The sequence below is a fragment of the Cucumis melo genome, chromosome 5 (genome assembly GCF_025177605.1).
Source record: "Cucumis melo cultivar AY chromosome 5, USDA_Cmelo_AY_1.0, whole genome shotgun sequence".
NCBI lineage: Eukaryota > Viridiplantae > Streptophyta > Magnoliopsida > Cucurbitales > Cucurbitaceae > Cucumis > Cucumis melo.
The window spans coordinates 12,749,638-12,772,415 of NC_066861.1; the positions used below are offsets into that span (position 1 = coordinate 12,749,638).

At 33.5% G+C, this 22,778-nt stretch overlaps 1 long non-coding RNA gene across 2 annotated transcripts; it reads right to left on the reverse strand.

Annotated features, from left to right (window-relative positions):
- Positions 1-276: 276 nt before the first annotated feature.
- Positions 277-2,215, reverse strand: LOC127149318 (uncharacterized). 2 transcript variants are annotated; one of them, XR_007820777.1, is made up of 3 exons: positions 1,955-2,215; positions 607-1,013; positions 277-458 (listed from the first exon to the last, which is right to left on the reverse strand). It is a non-coding gene; the product is annotated as an uncharacterized LOC127149318 (long non-coding RNA). The 2 variants fall into 2 exon arrangements; XR_007820778.1 differs by lacking the exon at positions 1,955-2,215 and adding an exon at positions 1,558-1,618.
- Between the last annotated feature and the right edge of the window lie 20,563 nt (positions 2,216-22,778).

Below are 22,778 nucleotides of genomic sequence, written 5' to 3' on the forward strand. Positions count from 1 at the left end.
AATTGTTTCTGTTTGGCTTAATATAAAAAAAAAAACCAATTCCAAGGACGAGAAGGAATATATATTAGTTTATTTGTTTTAGCACTGATAAAGTAATTCCAAACAAATCCTTATTGGGATTCACTTGATCTGGGGATAACATTTTCCTTGAGCATGCAGCTTGTTCTACGACCAACTCTGACCAACGAACTTATGGTAGCAACAAAAAAGAAAAGGAGGGAAATTATTATGTCTAATCTTATCTTTGAAACATATCTCAGAAACACATTTGAGAAAGAGAAAAAAATCAATACATTTCCAACTAGGCAATTCAAATTGATGGGGTCATATCTTCCATGTTCAACGAGGTTTCTCAATTATAACAAATAAAATTGTGAATACAATAGATCCTGAATTTTATAATAATCCTCACATAAGGGCCCTTCAATGACAACTTGTTGTGTACCAGAACCACCACCCTGCATAAATTGAATGTACTATGTTCAGTGTTTATGCTTAGAAGCAATGCAAACATGTATTTCTTTGGTTCAGATTCAATAAGCAACAGTAAGAGTCACATTCGAATTTATTTAATTATTTTCCTCCGTTTTTCTAATAAGTTCTAACCTTTTGACTTGCATTTGTACCCTTGCGCAGGGTGACATACTCGCCACATCTCAAAGCACCCCCAGCAAATTCAACCTACAATGCATATAGGACGGCAATATCGTTTGCTTTTCTTACTAAATTGCAGATTTTAGTTCATACACATATCAAAAGGAGATATTTGTTTTCTTTCATAGGGGTCCATAAGCAAAGGTACCTATATTCCCTTGTTGGCAAGAAATTATTTGAAGTTGGCCATTTTTAAATCACCAGCAAGAACAGATTTATGAGCCGCAGAAGCCTTTGAGAGAGGAAATAAAGATAACGTTCCATTCTTAGTCTTTCCTACTTCAGCATTGAGCCAAAATCAACCTTCAAATAGATGGGATAAGGATTGAGCCAAAATCAACTTTCAAATGCACCAAAACCTTCAAATAACAATGTAAATAACTAAGCAAAATCAACCAATTGAATTATTGATTAAAGTATTTTTGTTGTAACAGGAACATGTATACTGAAACAACAAAAAACTATGGCAAGTACATAGGATAAGGAAATTTAAAATCCGATCAACTCAGAGAATTCTCATAACATACCAACTTAGCTTAGTTGACAAAACATTCTTCCTGCAATCTATACTTATATAGGCACGTGCTTATTCATGCACAACAATCGATACTTATAAAGGCACATGCTTATTCATCCATAAGACAAGTGCATTTGTAAGAAAACACCATACAAGCTTCAATGGAGCAACGTGGGCGAGTATTGATTTAAATAACTTGATTGTATCATCATATTGATCGAAGGAAAGATGATCGACCAAAAGCAAAATTAAGCATTTGAAGAAAAAAGTGATGGACTCGAATATATCTATATATATATTGGTGACAGTAACATTAAAAACACATTTGTATGACTTAAGCCGAACAATATAAACCTCAATAGAAATTTAACCAAAGATCAACTTACTGTCAAACTTTACATGAGCAACATCCTTTACATCAAATCTTCGTCCTAACCGATCTCTACAGCTATCGCAAAATTTGTAGTCAATAAATCTCCATAAAAGAAAAGTTTTGAGGCATAAACAATAGAGAAACTGGTCTCATAATAATTTAACTCCATACTCGGTAACATCGATTTACAATATCGAGAAAAAATAAAATAATAAAAAGTAGATTAAGAAATGTGTTTACTACTCAAAATACAACTCCAATCCATGTTCAAAATAAATACAAACAGAAGATCGTTTAGACTATGGAAATGATGATGCAGCGAACTATCGGACCAAAATTATATACATAGCGATGAAGAAAGTAGTAGAGCAGTACAATTCTGTAAATGAGAAAGTAAAAGGCATAAGTACCGAAGTCATAAAACGGCGATATCGCTTATAAATTTCCTGTCGACGAGGCCACCAAACACGACGATCTTCGAATTTCTGATGTTAACAGAGGAGTGGCCACTAAAACCCCACAGGAGTAATCCATGAAAATGATTGTAAAAAAAATTGAAGATAATTCGTAGAGAGAGAAAGAGATGAATGTCTGCGAGGTTTAGGAAGAGTTATAGAGAAATTAGAGGGACAAGCTTTCACCCAATAATGCATAGTTTCTTCTTCCGCTTTCCTCAGTTCACCTGAGATGGGAAACATGAGAACTTCGTGAACATATAATTACAGAGGCCGCCCCCGGTAAAATTCCTTCTATACCAACGTTGTAAAGTGTTTTCACATACTTTTGTGCAAATAACAAATAATACAGAGAATATGATAATCGAAGGAGGGTAGAAGGGAGGCAAAAACACCGGTTGTGAGGAGTAGAAACACGGGTTGAAAGGAGGCAAAAATACGGATTGAAGGTGGGCGAAAACACGGATTGAACGGAGTGGTAACACAGATTGAAGGGAGATTATGGAAACCCTAAAACTAGGGTTTCCATAATCCTTGGCCCAAACAGGGGTTAGGGTTGGGCTAACGTAAGCCCACAGTGTTAACCCTAACCTCAAACAGGCCCATAAAGTGCTGAACTTAAATTTTAGGGTTTAGGGTTTAGGGTTTCTTTTTGTAAAAATTCCATTCTTGCATATTCAAGAAAAGATCAATTGATCTTCTTTCTTTTTCAATGATAAGAAACATGGTAATTGCCCAAGAAAAAGTCCCACTACTAAACTTGAAAAAAAAACTTTACTTGAATTACTTGTTGTCACTAATCATCCCTTAATTCTTGTTCTTTACTATAGTTCAAAAATTACTTCCACAAACCCCCCCTTTTTGTGTTTCTAATTTTCTTTTAGATATTGAATCTACTAATCGACCTTGTTTGTGAATCTTGAAGTTTTGAATCCTAAGTGCTCTCTAGGATTCGACACCCTTCATCCCCATACTACTCTAAATTTCCACAAAGGTAAGAAGGGTTAAAAAGATAACTTTGAAAGGTAATTGAGGTAATCCCTAACCCTCATATTTCATTTAGTCTTTCTCTATTCTTGTATTCTTTTATTTTATACTAGGAATAAATTCTTGTTTTGCATACTTACATCGATAACAACCTATCATTTTCATAACGACTTACCTCAAATTTCATCATTTCACTCTCTCCATCATTACGTATACTCCTTAAACGACTAAACACTCTAGTTCTCCATTCATTGGAGGTCAAAATTAACTGGTGCCATACAAGTATTATATTTGTACTATTTTAACAAGGCATCTGCGAAATCCTTCCATCCATGCACTTGTAAGACATCGAAGTGCATATACCAACGAGAGCTAGGCCAATCAAACATCCTGAAAACAATAAATGAGAAGCTAGTCATCGTGAGAATAAGCTGATATTTTTGGGCAATACATAACCAAGTGACTTTTTGGACACTTTGTCCCATTATATTTCAGTCATGTAGTCAATGGAAATATCATAAAGAATATGAAAACATTAAAACATATATGTTTATTTTAACCTTGCATAAACTCGAGCTTACTCAACTTGTTTGTGAAAAAACTGAAAATCTTAAAATAATAATTCTTGCTTAAACAATTCTTTGCTTAATCAAATGTCATTTCAACTGCTTTTCAGAACTCATTAATCACATGCTAACATGTGGATTCCATTCAGAAATCTAAGCTCGAAACTCATACTCGAAAGCTAAACATAGAAATCATATATCATTTATAAACTTGCAGTCATGCACGTTAAACATTTAGTTCTAAGATACAGTTAAAAAAAAAGGAATCGTTTTCATAACTTGTTTTTGTCACTCACAGCCTTAGACTAGTTTTCAGGGATTGTTAACCCGACCTATTTCCTTTTGGCCTTTCAATCAACCAAAACCGAGTATTAGAAACCTAAATATCCTGATCTTCAAATGTTATGCTTGACCATGCTTGTAAACCCGATATTTTATTGGTTCGTTTTCTTTAAATGTGAAAAGAATAAAAGAAAAATGGAAATTAAATATATAATATTTTATATATGTGTCTAATTTTGTTTTATTAAATAAGATGAAGGGAAGAAAGGAAATGAGAAAGTAATAAGAAAACAAGAGAACAAGGAAGAGGTGTGTTTTGTTTTTGGTGTTTTAAAACCCACCACTGCTACACCATTTTCTTCAATTTCTACACCAAAATTTCAGAGGGGTTCCAGGGAATAACGTTGAGAAAAGAAGAAGAAGAAGTTCAAATGTTTTGTTGAAGAAAGACACGGGAATTCAAGCAAAGCTTCATCCTTGGCAGAAATTTATTTACACAGCACACCTCTAATATTCTGTTGTTCTTGATCTACACAAAAAAGAATTAAGAGGTGAGGTTTACATTTACTGAAAGCTAATTCATTTTCAAACAAATTTTAAAAAGAAAGCTTGAGCAAATTCTGATGTTCATTGGGTGATATTTGACAAAGAAAACAGAGCAGCTGGTTTTCACGCGAATTATTAAATGTTTGGAAATTATTTGAACCACTGTGTTTCAAACAAAGTACGAGTTACCAAGTTTTGTTTTAAGAACTACAACTTTTCACGAATAATCTAAGTTTAAGCTTTACGAAAGAAAAGGATAGCAGGCATGTTTTAATGTTTTCATACGATTTTCCGATGTTTCAATTAACTACATGACTGAGGTGTTTAGCCCAAGGCTATATGCTACCGTGTGCACACAGGTTAGATTCCATTTTTGACGTTGATTGTACTCCATAACAACGATGATGTCATAAGTACTGGACGGGCCACACTATGACAAAGACGATGGGAGTGCTAGGCGGGCCCTACTACATTGCAGGGTTTGTACACGTTGTTGTACTGGGTGTACCCTACACAATGTACATTTGTCATGTTAGTTAAAATATTTTGATATACTTCATAAGCCTTACTAGATTTCAATGACGTATATACTGAGTATTTAAGGAAGCTATTCTTAATATTATACGTCTATGTTTACGACTTGTATAAACAGATTTATAAGTGTAAGATTTCACATGCTCTTACTTTTAAATTTCTAGTTTTAAACTGAGTCACTCACTGAGCTTTATAGCTTACCCTTCCAAAATGTTTTACACACTTTTCAGGTAGAGATAGAGTTCCTGATGCCTGATAGACTGCCTTAGTCTGCTGAAGCTCCGTTATCTATTGCCAGTAAGTGTTTAGAGTTGGGCATAAAGTCTGTTGTGCTATGATGTATATACATTCTTGTATGTTATAGATACTCCACAGTTTGTATAAGCTTTTGGAACTACGATTGTGTAATCCTTTGTTGGTTATGTATTGATTAAGGTGTCTCTAGGTTTACTTGTAAAATTAGTTATTTCCGAGATACATTTCATGCATGTATATGATTATTCTAGGATTCGCTGCATTGTATCCATGTATAATAGTTTATATACTAGATTGTCAAGTTCATCACATTAAAGTTTTAAGCAGAGTCGACAGATATAGGTAAAGAAAAGCGTTGTCTGTCGGCTTTGTTGAAGTTTAATTTGTCTGAAAGAATATCTTTTAATTTAAAATAGAGGATATATTTAAGAGAAGATAATCAATGAATATTTGATTCTCCTATATTTATGGAATCCCTCTATTTATCCACATGATATAAAATAAGTTCCGCTCCTTTAGAGATCTTATATTTTTAGAAGATACAAGTTGTGTTATATATGTTCTCTGAAGAGGATTGAAACGTGCGCAAAAAAGATAGAGAAAAAAGAAGGCTTCAGTGCTGATTAGGAAGACTGATCTTCCGATTGGTGATTGAAGCGACTGCGGCTGAAACGGAAGGTAGTTTATAACTTCTAGAGCAACATGACTACTTAAAGTAGAGTTTTGAGGATGAGTAATATACAGAATGAGACTATGGTTAGTTTGATTAATGACTGAGTCACACCTACATTCAGGGGGAGCCTGACCATCAGACGTTGTGGAGGGGAGTCTTCTTTATTCCAGGGGGAGCCTGGAGTCTGATGTTAATTCAGAAGTCATATAGTTATAGTATTGAGATGTATACTTAAGCTATATTGATGTTTTGATGTTTATGGTGACTATTAATAAAATTACTTGTCTGAGCTGTGCGCAGCTCCCTAGACGTAGGCATTATTGGCCGACCTAGGTTACCAAAGTCTCATGTGTTATTCTCTTCCACTGTCTCACTAGTTATTACGTATATTATTAGTTGCAGTCGAAACTGAAGGGTCCTTGATTATCTTTTACTATTTTTCAGGCTTCATGCCATCTTTCAGTCTATGCTAGCAGGTAGTCTGGGAGGGGGTGTGACATGGCGCACTAAAGATGATGCTTAAGAAGTCTAACTTTAAGAAATAAAACCCTCTTCCACACACTTCTCAAAATTTTTCAGATTCACACCATGAAATTAAAGTAATCACAACTCTTCCAATACTTAACCAAAATAAGTGTTCTTTATGTCCAAATCTTCATTTTGAGGTCCTATATAACTTACCTCAACACATGTAAATCTAATTCTCTGTGTATAATCTGAGACATCCCTTGAAACAGAACAACTCCAAAAATCATGTACACCACGATCCCTTTAACTTATCACTACAATTTATCTTATTTTCAGTCATTTTGGGTTTACGATTTCTTCATGAAAGTTGTAGTAAATAGAATAAGCTTTTCAACCATACCAAATAGAGATCCTAACTCCACTGGTACACCATAAAATACTAAAAAATTAGAGATCCTGTCTTGTCTTCTCTATCATAATTCACCCAATAAACATCAGAATTTGCTCAAGCCTATCAAAACACCAGAGGTGGTTTGTGTTTACCATTCTTCTGCCATAGCTGTCATTTTTCCAAGGTTCTCTTCTTCCTCTTCAGCCTCAATTTTACAAAACCTTCCTTCTTCTTCCTTGCTCAGCTGCTAGTGCATGTGTTTTACTTTCCCTTGAGAGGAGACGGTGGAAATGGGAAAAGAAATGATGAAGATGGAGAAATGAATAATTAAAAAAGAACTTCTCTTTTATTTCCTTCTTCCTCTCCCACTTTCTCTTTCATTGATTTTGTTCTTTATTTCCTTCTTCCTCTCCCACTTTCTCTTCCATTGATTTTGTTCTTTATTTCCTTTTATTTTTTATAATTTACCTTTTTCTTAACTTAAGAAATCTTTCTTCTTTCTTTTCTTTTATTTTTTTTCAATAGCTAAAATCCAAAATGACATAGGAAAGACTTGAGTTTACACTTGTCATATGCCTCAGCTTTTCAGCTCCTTGCTCAATCTATCCTTTAACATCCTCGTTTTTATGTCTTCTAATGTTATATTCATCTTTCCAAATTACAAAATCTGCTAACACTTCTTTATGCTCATTCTTCAATCGAGTATGATCTTCTCTTACCACCTCTCTTGCATTGCGACAAATCAACAACTGTTAGCCTTATGTAGAAGTGCATTTTTGTGCTCTTCTTCCATAAGTCGTATTTTATATTCCTTACTTAAATTCGGTAAAGTCTCAATTTATGCGGTGATTTTTTGAGTTGATGTCGCTTGCTCATCTAATGCACTTTCAAATTCTACAGCAACCTTGCTCACTCTTTTCAACTCCAACTGTCTTGTAAGATGTCGTTTTGCTTCTTCCAATTGCCTCTGAGAAGCTGTAGCTTGTTGTACCCATTGCTTCACTTCTTCCCTCAACCCCTCATTCTCTGTTGCATCTCTCTTAATCATTTCAAGTCCTTTTCCTGATCATCATGATTTATTATAAAAACATTGTTGGGATCCAATGATTGAGGAGCAATAGCGATTCAACCATGTTTCTAGCAGCTCTCCACATGTAGTACTAATTTGTAGTACCTTTGCGGTGTTGTAGACTCTTCGTTCTTCTTACAACCTTCCATGCTTCTACTACTTCTTACACCTTGACAACCATCTCGTAGGCCTCCTACGAAAAATCCCAATCTTCCAACATCACATAATATGTGGGTGAATCTGTTAAGATCTCGTAATACAACTTGCACAACATTGAAATCTTGTTAGATGATATTGTTCTTCGAGCATATATGTTGTTAAGAGAAACAAGCAAGGTCAATAGTGTCAATAAGCAATTAAGAGAAGTGTAGACTATTGTACTCTAATGGACTTGCAATGTGAAACTCGAATGAACTTAAGCAGAAGACCTAAAACATAAAGCTAGGAGGTGGAGCAAAGTTGGAATGGTGGTGAACCAATGATGCTTGAATTGGAGCTCATCTGAGTTGTTAAACGCTTGCATGATGGTGAGGAGAGGAAGGGTGAGAAAGAGGTTTAAGAGGAGTTGAATGATAAACTAAAGGAAGTGCAATGTTCAGATTTATACAATTATTAGTTTAATTGAGGTTTAAATTGATACAACCTACGAAGTTAAGGATTTAAATCAATACAATTATTATTTTAAGATTTAAATTCATTACAACCTACTAAATAAAAAATCAAATCCAAGCACAGACTTACTAAATATATAGGTGGAATAATCTCCTAATAAGAAATTTGATGTGGTATTATTAGAATACCAACAAAAGGATATGTTATTTTGTATATGTATACTATAGTTTATAAAGAGTATTAACCTATAATTTAAATAAATACTGATACGTACCTAAACTTACGTACTCTTTCCCTAATTTATTGTTTTCTAACCATCTTTATTAGTACATAACTTGAAGAAAAAGAAAAGACAAAACAAATGGAAAAAGAATACTATTGAGATGGGATGTAAAAATGAAACTTATGCGGTTAAACATAACAATCATTCTGCAAATTGTTTTACACCTTAGCTTTTCTTTTATTAACTGTGGGATGTCAATACAAACATGTAGATACTTAATGTGCTTTTTCACCAATTGAATAAACAATTGCGGGTCCTACTTCTAAAATTAAAAGTTGCACAACGGTCATAAAATTACCATTAACCATTTGAAAAAAGATTTATATTCCTTTATTCCCGTATATATGTCTGTGTAATCTTTCAAATTATTCAATTGTATCCAACAACAAAAGAAAAGCATAAGACATTTGGGCATTACTTCTCTTTCTTTGCCAATTTGAAAGCAAAATGAATTCCTTGTTGGCACTTGTATTCTTGGTTTTACAAATAATTTTCATTAAGCTATATGCTGATGAAGAATTAATCTCACTATTGCCAGAAACAACAGTGACAACTTTTAATAAATTGGTTGGCCCAGTGATAGGGGTTCACTGTAGATCAAAGGACGATGACTTAGGAGTCCATATCATAGAGTCTGAACGTAGTTACTCCTTTCACTTTAGACCTAATATTTGGGGCACAACACAATTTACTTGCAGCTTTCAATTTGTGCAAGGCGAGATACACAACTTCACCATCTACAACTTTCACAGGGATATAAACCGTTGCACAAGTTGCATATGGGAATTTTATCGAGATGGCCCTTGTTTCATGCACCCAAAAGACACTAGAAGTTATAATATGTTCTTTCCTTGGAACTAGAAAAAATATTTAAAAATTAAATAGTAATGCATGGTTTAGCTAGAGCATGCCATTGCATAAACTTTCAAATGTCATTATATAAAATAAAACATACTCAAAGGGATTAAGAAAAGTTTCATGTTTTCTTTGATATCTCCCATACAAGTTGTAATCAAATTTAATAGTGTTAATTAAACTCTTGTATGTGCATTTTTATACATGGTTTCTAAACTTTTAAACATTTCTTTAATTGAGGAACAAACTAATCATTTGTTTGCTATAATTTATATGATGCTAAATGTGCAGATTGAAGGAAAAACATTAATTCCATCCATTGAGATCTACAACACTCTTAAATTTAAGGAATCTATTAGCTATGAAACTTAAAAGTTTTAAACTTTTTGTTGGAATGTTTTGAATTCGTTTTTAAAGAGCTGTTTCTTGATGTGCAATACCCATCAAGATAAAATTTCCTTCATAGCCAATACCCCTAAAGAAAAACATTTTAAAAATATGGGCCCCTCAAGTTAAACCTTTCTTAATGGCCATGAACCATGAACGAAAATATCAATTTATTTTTCAAATTATTTAAAAAGAGCCAAACTATTTCCCATTATTCTTCAAACTGTTTCTTGATAGGTGTTGTCGATCAGGATACATTTTTCGAGATAGCCAATGCCCATCAAGGAAACCATTTTAAAATAATTGGACCCATCAAGGAAAACCTTTCTTGATCGCCATGAACCATAATGTAAAATATCAGTTTATTTTTTAAATTATTTAAAAAATGCCAAGTAATTATTTTTTAATTATTTTTCAAATTATTTCAAATTGTTTTATCACGATTATTTGATGGGCAATGCCCGTCAAGTAATATGGTATTTTTTATATGTATTGCTTATCAAGCAATTATTTTCTTGACGATTTTTTACTGTCAACGAAACCCCAACCAAGAACTCTTGAATTTTACAATTTTTTAATACGTGTCCACAAAACAAGTGTTTTTTCTTTATGGTCAGGACCGCCAAGATAACCATTTTATGAAGAAAAATATTTTACTTAATCGCCTTTTGTCATGGCCCTCGAGAAATAAAAATTTGTGTGCTTCAAGAGAGACCAAATTTGTTGTAGTGTTTTGTGTAATCATACTCGATCACACAACTAGATTTAGCGAGAACTTTTCGTGTGCCAACATGGAAGCATAAACTTCTAGATGGTCAACAATACTCCACTCTCAAATCTAAACCTAGTGGGTATAGCCCATGTAGAGGGCTTGTGATAGTGTGTGGAAGATATATGAATTATTAAGGTAAACTCTTTCACCGCGAAAACACTCCCTCCATCACCTTCTCTCAAACGTGGCTTCGTTCCATTTGGATTTTATCTTTAGAATGATCAATATTTTCAGTTTAGAAGGATCAACCAACTCCTCGATGCCTCTCTTATTAAACAGGACTCCCTTTTTCGAATTTGGGCCTCATAACCAATACGTGGTAATGAATAATTATTATGGATCGTTAACTTGTCTTTATTAACTTAACACTTTACACAAGGTTCCCAATTACAAATACATTCCTTTTCTTTATTGCATAAAATAAAACCAAGTCTGATCTTCACGTCTTTCTTTCTTCCTTTTCCTAACACTTTGATGAGTTCCAACACTAGCAGAGGTGGATCCACGACAATAAAGTGACATCATGATGATTTTTTATTATTCGAAGTGTTGGCCTACATGGTTGGACGAAAATTAAATTAATCAAAATAAAACAAAGAAAAATTGGCTAGTTACCCACAAGTGACGACGAACGAACAATGGCCAATTAAACGACGATGAGCAGATGAGACTAATATGATTTCCGTGAGGGAAAATCTGAATGATACGAAACCAAGGGTGCGTGCACGAACAACATATCAAAATCCAATATGATGGCTGGATTTATAAGAATTGAGTATAAATTATCTCAATCTCTTTTCCCTCGAGAGAAAAACTTTGTAATCAATTGAAATTTTATTGAATGGCTTTGATACCAATTACTCAAGTAGAAAATAAATGTAGAAACTAAAAGATAAGATTATATTTGATATGATAGAAAATAAGCCCTACAATATTAATCACAATAGTTAAAAATAGTATCAAAATAAAGAAAGGGTAACAATAAAGAAAACATAGGATAAAAAGAAAGATAAGGGTTTGGATATTCCTAACTTTGATTTTGCCCTGACACATGGAGTTCTTCTCTGTAAAGACTCTTTACGGATCCTGTAAGTAGGACCGGACAGGTTTACGAGATTTTAAGGATGACTAATCCAATTTGGGATTAGTATAAAGAGGAGAATGGATCATAAGAGAAAGAGATCAGAAGAGAAAGAGGTTACTCTAAGATTTTGATTAGGAAAAGTATTAAGTGTTATCTTATTAAAGAATCACTAGGTAAGAAGAAATCTTTGAGGAGCTAGGTGTTATGAAGTAAAGAACTTGAGTAGTGAGTGATTTTTCAAAAGTGTTTAAAAATTCTAAATATTCCTTTTTAATGTCACGTTGAACCCTTAGACTTGAAATCTAAATATTTAACCCAATAAGCATCCAACTTAGTTCAAGCTCAACTGGTCTTTTATGTTGATACACTTTTATCTCCATTTTCGATGGTATTTTGACTGAATCAAAGTCATGAACAAGGGATCCCACCATCTCATTGGCTCGAGAGGGACTCGGTTTATAGGTTGGACCTTAACCAAATGTTCAAGAGTGGATCAGTGGGACTTAAATAACAAGATGTAGTCTCGGGGTGAACGGTATTTTGACATATCGAAGGTTACGAACATCTAGTGAAGGATTAACTTACTGGTCATGGTTATATCAAATGGATACAAATATATCTATAGTGAGGGGACTGCAACTACGGGACTTTAATGGAATGGCCCGTTAGTTAAGGAATGTCGGTTACCTCATTCTAAAAGGGTTTAGCCAATTAATCTCGAATCATTGAAGCCAATAATATATGGGTCCATTCGGTTCCCCTGCCAGCTCATACAGAATTAACTTAGAACAATACGTTGTAATAATTCGAATTGTTTGACTTAGGTAGAGAGAAACCGACGAATATATGTGATATAACCATCGGTTATAGGGCTTTACGTTTAAATGTGATTTAAATTTTAAAAATATGAATATGGATTCATATTTGGAAGCTCGAAATTGATGGAAATGGTCAAAGTTGTGAAAAGTCAAAATGTTGACTTTTGACTTTGAAAAGTCAAACTTTGATGGGCTTTATATTCAAATGCGATTTGAATTTTAGAAAAATACATGCCGATTCATGCTCAGGAGGTTAAAATTAGTCAAGATGGACAAATGGTAAAAAATCAAAATGTTAACTTTTGACTGAAAAAGTTAAAGTTTGACTTTGACTAAAATGGTTAAATTACCATTTTGCCCCTTGACTAAAGTTAGTGGGAAAATCCAACATGTTGTTGGATAATCCCACTAACTCTTAGTGGGGTAAGTGGGGTATGTGGCAGCTTATGGTGATGACACCAAGCCCACAAACAGATAATGGAATGGTGATTAATTCCACCTAATGTTAGTGGAATGCTAGGCGTTGAGATTTAATAAACCCATTTCATGCAATTTTGCATGTAATTAGTCTACTTAAGGGGCTTTTTTCAACTTGGAAAAAGATTTTTGCAATTTTTGTAATTTTGAATTACAAACAAACCTATGCTCTCAAATCTCAAATTTCCATCTCTTTCTCTAATTCTTTAACTTAACAGGTCCTACAACCCGGTTCTTAGTCCGAAGAATAGTGGGTTAACACTAATGGTGGTCCCGGTTCGTGGTCGTAAACAGATTTAGAGAAGTCGGGAGATGCTACAAAGGTATGGTTTTTTTTCTAAACCCTAATTAGTGTAATTAGGGCTTTTTGTCTTAAGTATGTTAACATCGAAATTAGTTTAGATGCATCTAGGATAAAATGTTGATCCTTAATTCTGCTGCGTTAGTATGCTATCCATTAGTATTATAATATAAAGTTTGTACTTTAATTAAACTTTATAATATTAATTTTGTTTTCGATATCATTCAATGAGAGAATAAAATATTCTAATAAGTTAAAATATTAATTTAATGTGACCAAGATTCTTATTAAATCTATAGGTTACTTTATCTAAATGATACACTTTAAAATTTTAGGTTATTGAAGAAATATATATACAAACATATGATTCAAATATGTTAATTTATAGTAGGATTAGATGTAATTAGGGTAAAATTGATCCAATTTTTGCTAGCCTTGTCTCCCATATCCCTATAAAATATTAATTTCATGTGAATTAGCTTTGAATTAAAACCATATGTTATGAGAGGAATATATATGCGAATATGATAAAATACTGACTGAATAAAAAAAACTACATGTTTGACTTGTACATTGATGGTAATAATTTATATCGGTTCGACGGGCAGATGAAAGAGATATGAATGAAACTCTTTTATATTTTTATTTTTATTTCATAAAGAAACTTCCTTCTGTTTTTGTTTACATTATTTTACATTTAATGTGAAAACATGTGCATGCTAAATATACTAATATTTCAACTCTAGAGCATTCTTGTTCCAAGGAAAGCAAGTAACGGAGGTATCAGAGTGTTGTAAGCATGGGCCACTTGCATGAACGAGCCATCTACAATTAGTGCAAGTCTTTCCATCTCTTTTAAAGTCATAAATGGTGAAGTAGTGGGGTTGACCTTTAACCCATTCGAAGACGCAGTAAAATAATGTTGTTCCCCAGATGTTGGGTCTAAAGTTAAATGAGTAACTTTTATCTGACGATACGACATTAACTCCTAGGTCATCTTGCTTGAATCTATAATGAATGCCTAATAGAGGGCCACCCACTTCGTTAACAATAGTGACTGTAGTTTCTGGTAAAAGTGAGATCAATTCATCTATGGCACGCAAACTAATGGGTAGCAACAAGAACATTGAGAATGAAAATGCTAAATATGAAGTCATTGTACTAATGAAAAAGATAAAGAACTATGAAAATGTAATAATATATCAATTACTTGTTTTTGTTTTGAAGTTCTTTGATTGCAAAAAGGATATAATCGAAAGCTTCACAGATATAGGGAGGTTTGATGGTATTTTAGGAAACTACATTACTAGAAAGTTTCCCTAAAAAGAGTGTTAATTTAATTGTAAGTTAGATACTAACATCCATTTACCAAAAATAATTATAATGAGGAAGTATGAGAATTTTTGAAAACCCATAACAGATTCTATGTAACTACAACTTAGCATCTCACATTTACGCACAGTTAATAATAAAAAAAAAAATAAAAGTAAAGTAAGGAATATATGAAATATATGTGAAAATTGGATAATTTATTTCTTGATTAATGTTATAATTAGTGCATGTTACCCTACATGCACACAATTAATTAAAACAAATTAGAGAGATAAAAGATGTGAACAAATCTAGTTTTTGTGCACAATGAATTATATAACTACTATAGTCTTTTTTTTTTTTTTTTTTTTTTTACGTTGTTTAGATTAGGTAACCAAATCTAAAGGATAGTGTATGAAGAATCTTGAAAAAATTGGTTATTTTGTAAAAAGAATACTGAAAAAAATCGTTCATACCAAATTTTGAAAAAAAAATAGTTTAGATTTAGGGTAGTCAAATCTAAACGATCGTACACCAAATTTTTTTAAAAAAACAAGGTTTAGATTTGGGGTAGCCAACTCTAAACGATCGTGTAGCCAAATTTAAACGATTTGTGTAATCCAATTAATTAAACGATCGTGTAACCAAATTAAACGATAGAATTAAAAGAACAAATCTAAACGATTGTGTACCAAACAATAGTCAAATCTAAAGGATTGTGTACCAAATCGCATTACCAAATATATTACGTGCATTGTTGATGGGACATGTTTGGTATTTTACATGGTGGGCCTCTGGGCTTTTTCCCTTTTCGGAATTGTTCTATACAGTATAAATACTTTGCTGCTTCTTTATATTTTTTAAAAGACCCCTAAAAATTTCGATAGAGTCTCCCTCGTAAAATGGACTAACCACACCTAGAGAATAGAAGAAAATAACACTTCTAAGCATTTCAAACTTAAATAACATGAAGTGTGTCACCACACACTCATTCAGACCATTCCAGAGTCTCATTTAAAGTTTCTATTCAAACTAAATATTAGTTATAAAATAATTACAATCCAAAAGGGGGGTCTCAAAACACGTGACCTTGGCATGACCCTCGCTATTTTTAACCACCCCATTATACAATACAAAACTTACGTAATACAGTTCTGAAATACAAGACTTCATGGAAAACTGAAATTGATATTTGAAAACACTTCTAACATGTAGATTATAAAACGAATATACAAGTAATTGTCACAATCACAGCGTACTATAAAAACATATATGGATTTCTAACAAAAATATTTGAAAAAAAACCACTCACTATCAATGACTTGATCCCCCGAGATTATATGCTTTCCCCACTTCAATTTTGCCCGAAGCAAAGATTAAGGACTATCAGTTATCTTCACAAAGCAAGACGATACAACAATCTTCAAGTCACTTCATAAGACCAACTCAAACTATTTTATGTTTTTAAATTCCCTAAATTCTTAAATTGCCTTAGATTAGACTAGACTTTTTAGCTATAAACCCTTAGACTTTAAATCTAAATATTTAACCCAATAAGCATCCAACTTAGTTCAAGCTCAACTGGTTTTTTATCTTGATACACTTTTATATCCACTATCGATGGTATTTTATGATTTATATCCATTATAATAACAGAAGGCCGACAACCTTGAGCACTTCCAAATATTAGATTGAACTATTCCCTAAATACTTTAATTTAGGCTAAAATTTCCCCTTTGGACCCTTAACCTTCAACTTAAAATCCTAACGCCACAATCACCCAAACTTAAGTCGTCTTTTAAATTCATATGCTCTTATCTCTAAAATCCATAGCTTGGAGGATTAGATCCATTAACAAGCTTAATATCAATCTAACGAGTCAAACTTAGGAATTTACCCAAACATGTCTAAAACGACCTTAAACAATATGGGTAATATAAAGTTCATGCTAAAACTAAATGGGTATTCAAGAATTATGAAAGATCTCACTACATTTACTTCAAACCTTGTTGAAAGCTTGTTGAAATCGCCTTGACAACACATTAACGACTTTCTAAATTCGAATCTAGTACCTCAAACCATTTTATGTTTTGAGCTTCGAGAGTTAACACTCAAGCAAACTCCAAAGTTATTGGAAAGTCCATTTCGACCTTTCAACTCTTTAGACCAAAGTATCATAGGTAATTTAATTTCAATGTTTAAACTTATTGGGCATTCAAGAACTCTAAGAATACTCAATGAAAATTACTCCAAACTTTCCAATAACTTAACAAAGTAATCTAAACTTCAATGTTTAGTAGCATAACTACCATCAAACTTCGAAATCTATCATCCAATACCATGGGTTTTTCAATAGTATCACCAAAATTAGAAGGGTAATCAAGACCCACTCTATAAAGCTTAGAATATTATCCAAGTTGTGCCAAAATGCCTAATTTCGAGCTTCCCAACTGCTGAACAGCATCTAAAATCTCCAAAGAGTCAATTCTAACAACAAAATGTAAGGGGTATTGGCAAAAATCAAAGTTGAAAGTTAATGGGTAGTCAAAACTCTTCAAAACATACAACTAACATAAGCAAATCTTTGCCCAAAAGTCTATTTCACAAACTTAATAATTTCACCTTTTCTAATCACCTAAATCTTGACAAAATCCATATCGAAGCAAATAAACAACAGCACAACTCTTTAATATAAACAAGCAAAACAAGTTTATAAATGAAGTTTGGAACTAATTTTGTCACTCACAATCGTAGCTAATTCAAGTTTGTACATTTGTCCGATCTTTTCTTTACCGGGAAACCAACGATAACTAGGTATCTACGCCCTCAAAAACTCTATGAAATTTGGTGAAGAAATGGATTCGAATGGTGAAGAAACAAGTTGGCAGTGGTGGGTTCATTTTGAACAACGACAATCCACTGAACATTATTTCCTTCTCTTTTATTTCCTTTATTTCTCTTTTCCATATTTACTCCATTCCACTCCGCTTCTTTCTTTTCTTTTCATTTTTTAATTTTTTCTTTTTCCTTTTTCTTAATTATTCAATTATAGAATTATTAAAAACAATCTTCATTCAAATGCTTTGCCATCTTCTCCATCATAAAGTAACAAGTTTACTCTTGATGCTTAAATGAACAACGAGAGAGGTTACTCAGTTGATTTTGGGCTTAGACTCGTAGGGAGGAAGCATCTCTTGGCCAAAAGTCTTTTGTACAATGGTTATCTATAGTGGAGAAGAATTTAATTTTTTTTTTGTTGAGTCGTTAAGAATTGTGATAACGCTGGAAATACGCTATTTCACTCTCATTAATTCACGTATGTACTGCTACCTATTATGATTATGTGTTGATTTTATAGATGTTCTATGCCCATGTTATTGATCAGGTCGTTGGGGTTTCAGTCCTAAAACTCGTGTATAGTAAATATGATTCATTTATTGTTATGAATAAAGTGTTATTGTTGAAATTTTTATAAGTGCGATTGATTATTTTATTAGTTTTGTTTTCATAACCTACATCCAATAAAACAACATCCTAAGCTACCTTATGAGTTTGAAATTGTATGTAAAGACGTACTCTTATTAACGCTTAAGATACAACTAAAAGAGTCCATAATATAATGATAAGGCTTGGTACTTAGGTTGGTAACACAACGAGTACGACCCACTTTATATTTGATACTAACATAACGACCTAACGTGTTCTCAAAGGTGACGTGTGAGTGTAGACATCCTATGTAATGAGTAATTTGCATAAGGGTTGACCATGAAATAGTAACCACCAGACGTAACTCCGTTAGCTAAGTAGGTTTCCATTTCAACAAGATGACCTAGAGTAAAGTTAGTTTTAATCCTGAATGTATTAGAAACACATGGTCACAAGGACTTGTCTTTTGATTTATTTGGGTGAGAGTGGTTGGATTCCCAACTCAATGAGCCTAGCATTTTAGGGGGAATATCGAGTGGAGAGCTGCAATCATAATCAAGATAAAATTCACTCCATCCCAATTTCAATTGAGAGTCTTTAGTAAAGTGTTCACCCAATTAACGAATATATTATAGATCTATAGGTCCATTAATTCCTCTTCGAAGGACGTAATTAGTAATGAGGTTATTAAATCTTAGATGAAATTAGAATTGTTTTAGTTCATTTTTTGAAATAATATTATATATGACGATGTATTATAATATAAAGTTTGTAATTTAATTAAACATTATAGTATAAATTTTGTTTTCGATATAATTTAATGAGAGAATAAAATATTTTAATAAGTTAAAATATTAATTTAATGTGACCAAGATTCTTATTAAATCTATAGGTTAATTTAATATCTATATGATACACATTAAAACTATAGGTTATTGGAGAAATATATATATACGAATATATGATTTAAATATGTTAATTTATAACGGGATTAGATGTAATTAGGGTAAAATTGATCTAATTTTGGGCATGTCTACCGTATCCTTATAAAATATTAATTTCATGTGAATTAGCTTCGAATTAGAACTATAAGTTATGAGATGAATATATATGCGAAAATGATTCAAATACGGACTAAATAAGAAAAAACCTACATGTTTGACTTGTACATTGATGGTAATAATTTATATCGGTTCGACGAGGACATGAAAGAGATAAGAATGAAACTATTTTTTATTTTTATTTTTATTTCTTAAAGAAACTTCCTTCTGTTTTTGTTTACTTTATTTTACATTTAATGTGAAAACATGTGCATGGTTTATATAAATATACTAATATTTCAACTCTGGAGCATTCTTGTTCCAAGGAAAGCAAGTAATAGAGGTTTCAGAGTGTTGTAAACATGGGCCACTTGCATAAACGAGCCATCTACAATTCGTGCAAGTCTTTCCATCTCTTTTAAAGTCATAAATGGTGAAGTAGTGGGGTTGACCTTTAACCCATTCGAAGACGCAGTAAAATAATGTCGTTCCCCAGATGTTGGGTCTAAAGTTAAATGAGTAACTTTTATCTGACGATACGACATTAACTCCTAGGTCATCTTGCTTGGATCTACAATGAATGCCCAACAGAGGGCCACCCACTTCGTTAACAATAGTGACTGTAGTTTCCGGTAAAAGTGAGATCAACTCATCTGTGGCATGCAAGCTAAAGGGTAATAACAAGAACATTGAGAATGCAATTGCTAAATATGAAGTCATTTTGCTAATGAAAGAGATAAAGAACTATGACAATGTAATAATATATCAATTACTTGTTTTTTTTTTTCAAGTTCTTTGATTGCAAAAAGGATATAATCAAAAGCTTCATATATATATGGAAGTTTGACGGTTGCTTAGGAAACTGCTTTACTAGAAACTTTCCGTAAAAAGAGTGTTAATTTAATTGTAAGTTAGATATTAACATCCATTTACCAAAAATAATTATAAGGAGGAAGTATGAGAATTTTTGGAAACCCATAAAAGATTCTATGTAACTACAAGTTAGCATTTCACATTTACGCATAGTTAATAATAAAATAAAAGTAAAGTAAAGTAAGGAATATATGAAATATATGTGAAAATTGGATAATTTATTTCATAATTAATGTTATATTTAGTGCATGTTTCCCTATATCCACACAATTAATTAAAACAAATTAGAGAGATGAAAGATGTAAACAAATCCAGTTTTTTGTGCATAATGAACTCTATAACAGCAAGTTATATCCTTATGTTTTCTTGTTTTATTTTTCTTTTTTTATTTATTTTCTTCTTTTGGTTAAAAAATTAGTTTATTATTTAGGTAAGAAAATATTGAAAAATGGGATAAAACTAAAAGTTAGAAACTGAATCAAATATTTAAAAGAAAAAATACAAAATTTATCAGGTGAGAAATATTTAATTCACTAAGCCCAATCTAGGTGGGGTGTTAAGCAAGCTAAATGACGTCCCAAGAATTTAAAATGTCCAAAACTCATTCTGAATGTCGTCTTTGGTACATGTAACTTCTTAATTCTTAGTTGCTGATAATTTGATTTCAAATCAATCTTAGAGAAAAAAGAGGTATCCTCTACCTTAGTAAACAAATCACCCAATGTCACGCCTAGCCCCACTAGTCACTTTCTGCGACCAGAAGGAGACGTGCTACCTGGACACCCAATGGGTACCTCTCCGCTAGATAACAAGTTAAATGCCTAGTAAGTAGAACTTCTCAAATCAATCTCTAACACAAGGTTCCAAATTTGGACTTAGGATTACAACTTTACACGTGTCCCCTTACCACCTTAACATACCATGTTACCAAATCCAAGCTCAACACATAAACCAACGTTCAACTCATGATTAGACATCCCATTGAGACGCTCTCTCCCTCCCCCTTTGTCTCTGCCACCTCCGACGCTTCCTCTCTCCTCATTCCGTGTACCCGACGCAGCCTAGAACAACCGAGGTGAGCTACTCACTTCCGCCGTCGACGTCCCTCATTTAGTCGTTGTCGAGTGAAGCAAAGACGGCCAGTCGTTGGCGCGTATGCCTGCTACTTCGAGCAAGCCGAGCCGTACCCGAGCCGCGAGCTGAGAACTGAGCCGAGCCGCGAGCCGAGGACTGAGCTGAGCCACGAGCCGTGAGCTGAGCCGAGTCGAATTGAGCTGAGTCTAGCCACCTTCCAAGCCAAGTCGAACTCCCTGTTCACCAAGCCATTTTCCTTCCACATCGTGTCCCGGTGAGTCTTGGTAAGGTCAATGTGAGGAATTTCTAATGTTTTCCATATTCCGTGAGAGCCTAAATGTCGAATTAAAATGTTGTACTGATTGATTGGGTTATCCGTTGATCCTCTGAAGGTGTTGGGGAGGTGACGTTCGAGTTCAGAAATTTTACGGCAAGCGCAGTAGAAACCAACTCTCCTCTGCTTGGGTAAGTCGGTAGTTGTTGCTTGGAGCATTTAGTACTGTGGATTGTGGTGATGTCATTGTTAAACCGTATAGTTGTGTTTAGGTGGATTCGTTTGGACGCGGACTTGAACGAGATTTTAGCTACATCTAAGGTAAGGGATTTCTTACTACCGGACCTCGGATCGAGGCTGGAAACGTAGTAGTCCATATGGGATTGAACGTTAGTAGTTATGTTGTTATATAGTTATGTTGGTGGGCTACGTTGTGAATTGGTATAGTATGTCGATGGACTATAAAGTCTTAAGGTTATGTAAGTGGAAGTCTGTTGTCGGGATATTTGTTATGGAGTTATGTCGTCTAAGGACTAAAAGTCCGAGAATCTCTCGTGTACATTGAGTATACGCCGTTGAACTGTACTATGAACTGATTATGATTGTTAGATATAATGTGGGCATTACGCATAGCGTAGATTACCTGGGGAATAGACTAGAGTTTGAACTGAGTCGGAATATCGTCAGGTAACTTTACAAGGCAAAGATTTGACTGATTGACTGGATTTTAAATAAATGTCACAATGATGTGTGAATTTGATATGCATATAGCAATTGAGGAGATAGTTGTTTAAAACTATACTGTCTGACTGGCTAAGCCTATGACTGAATTGTTAGTTTGAACGTTATCTGAATGTGACTGCTGTAGATGGTTTTGTATAGGCTGTGGGGTAATGGTTAGCTTCATCTATGGGGTAGTGTACCTTACTGAAATATGTACCCTTCGGGATCACTTGACTGATATGTGTATCCTTCGAGATCACTACACTGATATGTGTGTCCTTCGCTATCACTAGACTGATACGTGCATCCTTCGGGATAACGAGACTGATGTGTGCGTTCTATAGAACCACTAGACTGTTTATGTAGGGTACCCCTGAATAGGAAGTTAACTGTTATTCCCTAACGGGCCCAGTAGTGGGTCCCTTACTGGGTATATCTTATACTCACCGTTTTTCCTCTTTAACATTTCAGGTAAGGGTACAGTAAGGGGCAGACCGACGAGGGGGAGAAAGGATGCGTGAAGACCATATGGACGCGTCTTATTTTCTTTATGCTTCCACTGATGTATTTTGTTACTCGTTATTTTTCATTGTCAGATCGAGTCATGGTTAGAATATTTGGGTTGTGATTTTGTGTTTGATGATTTGAGCACTGTATTTTGGATCTCTCGTGAATGTGATTTAAAATAGGGCCCGAAA